At 45.5% G+C, this 3,162-nt stretch overlaps 1 pseudogene; it reads left to right on the top strand.

Moving 5' to 3' along the window:
* The first annotated feature begins 648 nt into the window (after nt 1–648).
* Nucleotides 649–1,107, top strand: LOC102493982 (40S ribosomal protein S18 pseudogene; annotated as a pseudogene).
* The last annotated feature ends 2,055 nt before the right edge of the window (nt 1,108–3,162 follow it).

Here is a 3,162-nt window from a genome sequence, read left to right as displayed (position 1 = left end):
TTTTTTTTTTTCTTTTCTTTTTTTTTTTTTTTTTTTTTTTTTTTTTTTTGAGAGGTTTTTGCTATGGGGGGGGGTGTGCACTTGCCAAAAAGACAGAGAGAGACAGAGAGACAGAAAGTGAGAAATCACCCCCCAGGGAGGATGGCCATGCTGCAATCCCTTCTCCTCCTTTCTCCTCTCAGGATTTTGAGCACGCACGCATCACCAGGTCTGGAACTTGAACCACGGTCGACTACATGGGAGTCTAGTGACATAGCCATTAGGCCAACTGCTGGTTTCAAGGATGTCTGTTCTTACCACTTCTATTCAACATAATATTGGAAGTCTTAACCTGGACAATTAGGGAAAAAAAAATCAAAATTGGAAAGGAAGAGTAAAATGATCTTTTCACAGATAACATAATCTTATATGTAGAAAACCATAAAGATCCAACACACACACAAAAATCAGTTGCATTTTTATACACTAACAATGAACAATTCAAAAAGGAGATTAAGAAATTATTTCAACATACAATAGCATTGAAAACAATAAAATGCTTAGGAATAAACTTAACCAAGGAGGTCAAATATTTGTACACTGAAAAGCTACAAAATATTACTGAGCTCTTCCACAGAAGGCCTACACACTGCCGCCTGTGCCGCCGCCATGTCTCCAGTGATCCCTGAGAAGTTCCAGCACATTTCGCGAGTACTCAGTACCAACATTGATGGGTGGCGGAAAATAGCCTTTGCCATCACTGCCATTAAGGGTGTGGGGTGAAGGTATGCTCATGTGGTGTTGAGGAAAGCAGACATTGACCTCACCAAGAGGGCAGGAGAGCTCACTGAGGATGAGGTGGAACATGTGACCACTATTATGCAGAATCCACACCAGTACAAGATTCCAGACTGGTTCTTGAACAGGCAAAAGGATGTAAAGGATGGAAAATACAGCCAGGTCCTGGCCAACGGTCTGGATAACAAACCGTGTGAAGACCTGGAGAGACTGAAGAAGATACAGGTCCATAGGGGGCTGCGCCACTCCTGGGACCTTCAGGCCCGAGGCAAACACACTAAGACAACTGGCCGTTGTGGCCATACTGTGGATGTGTCCAAGAAGAAATAAGTCTGTTTGCCTTGTCTGTTAATAAATAGTTTATATACATAAAAAAAGAATCACTGAAAGAAATGTTGGGAGACACAAATAAATGGAAAGACATCCCATGTTCATGGATTGGCCAATGCCCCACAAAAGTCTTTGCCAGGTACCAGTGCCATGGACTTCCCAGCATCCAGAACCATGAATCAAATAAACTATTATTTGTAAATTATTCCATCTCTGTTATAGCAGCACAAAATAAACAAAGACAAGCACTCTCTTCAACAAATGCTGTTGGGAAAACTTCAAAAGGGATGGATGGATTTCCTTTGGGCAGACTGTGTTACCCTGCACTGGACCATTACATCAGCCTCCTGTGGGTCTCCATGAACCACAACCTGTCCCCTGCTGAAAGGCCTGCCCTGACTCCCTGCTCTATTTTCTGCCCAGTAAATTGGTTTTTGTTCTTTACTATCTTCTGGAAAGCTCTTTCTGAGTATCACCTACCATGTACCTTTTCTTTTCATCACAACTCCTTCTGGCACTACAAGGATCCTTACACGCAAGTGTACAACACTCCAGTCTGCATAGAAAGCTCTATTCATGCTCCCCCAAAATAGCATTCCTTACACCCTTCTGGCTTAGGGGAGTTCACACTGGCAATGGAGTCTGCTCTCAGGAGGATAGACACAGGCACAGGAGAGAATTCCAGAATCTGGTGCTCAGAGTATGGTCTAAAGGTGGGATACATAGGCTCCAGGTGGGCACATACCTGGGCCCTGGGATTTCTGGCCCCAAAGGGAGGAGGGTGGGCTCTGGGAATGGGTATATCTTAGGGTGGTTCTGAGTCTCCTGGTGCTAATTGTAGGGTGTCATTTTTAACACCTTTTTTGTTTCGTTTTGATTATTCTTTGTCTTATACCTTTGAAAAAAGAGAAACAGTGCCTCACATGGACCATGTGTGAGGGTGGGCCTTCCTTAGAGGAAACTGTCTCAGAGGTAAATAGGTTACACTTGGCTGTTGGCTGAAGTTTTTAGGTCAGCTATTCTTCCATTTACATGGCTATTCGCCAAGGCCAAGAGTTTGTTCTGAAGAGAAGGATTGGCTTCATTTCCCTCACCTTGGCTGTACCCTCAGCATTTGGAGGTCACCACTAGCACCTGTGCTCAAGGACTTGGGCCTATGAAATGGGCACGGGGTTGGTGTGGCAACATGGACGGGGCATGCTGAGACTTGCCAGGCCCCCAATTTCTCTATAAAGGGGCTTTCATTGTTAAAGAACAAGTGGAACTTGGAGAATGATTGTTACCCCCTCCTTCCCCCCCCCCCCCCAAGCCAGCAGCAGGTGATTTTGGTTAACTGTTTCTCAAATACATGGGCGTTCCCTACCTGGGGCAGGAGTTGAAGGCAGATAGAGGAGGATAAAAGAAGCCCAGACACTGTTTCCTTTTAAAAGTTTTCATTTATTAGTCTTTTCTGAAGCAGTTAATTCTCTTTTCTTATTTTTTTTTAAATGTGCGTTTCATCCAGAGTTATACCAAAGTGATTAAAATGAATTTTCTACTAGGGATACAGCTCCCCAGGTGGAAGAAAAAAATGTTCAATTAACCACAAAAATAAAACCAAAAGAGAATATCAACAATCAAAAATAATCCCCAAATATCCAGGACAAAAAATAAAATATTTATTGATCTATCACAGCGAGACACGTAAGAGTCGGGCAGGGCTGGGGTGGGAAATGCTTCAAAGTACAGTGACTCGAGGGAGGGACGGGGGATACAGTACTGCGTGTGGGGAGACCCAGGTTGGGGAAGAGATTCCTGCCGCCCCAGCCCGCACAACCCCTCACACCCTGGGCTAGCATCGGTGTGTGTGATGGGGGCAGAGTCAGGGCACGGGCTGCCACGATGGGTTAACCAGGTTGCTGGTGGGATGCCCAGCCAGCTAATGGTGCCGGGCGGTCAACGGGGTGGGGGGGGGCAAAGATGGAAGGACGGGTGGGTGGACGGATGGGCGGATGGATTCCACAAGAGCAAGGGAGCTATTCCCAGTGTTGGGGGGGGGGTCTTCTGCCTCAAAGG

Source organism: Tupaia chinensis, unplaced genomic scaffold (genome assembly GCF_000334495.1).
Source record: "Tupaia chinensis unplaced genomic scaffold, TupChi_1.0 Scaffold000429_1, whole genome shotgun sequence".
NCBI lineage: Eukaryota > Metazoa > Chordata > Mammalia > Scandentia > Tupaiidae > Tupaia > Tupaia belangeri.
Note: the sequence above shows the minus strand (reverse complement) of the source record. Positions and strands in the feature narration are given on the sequence as shown.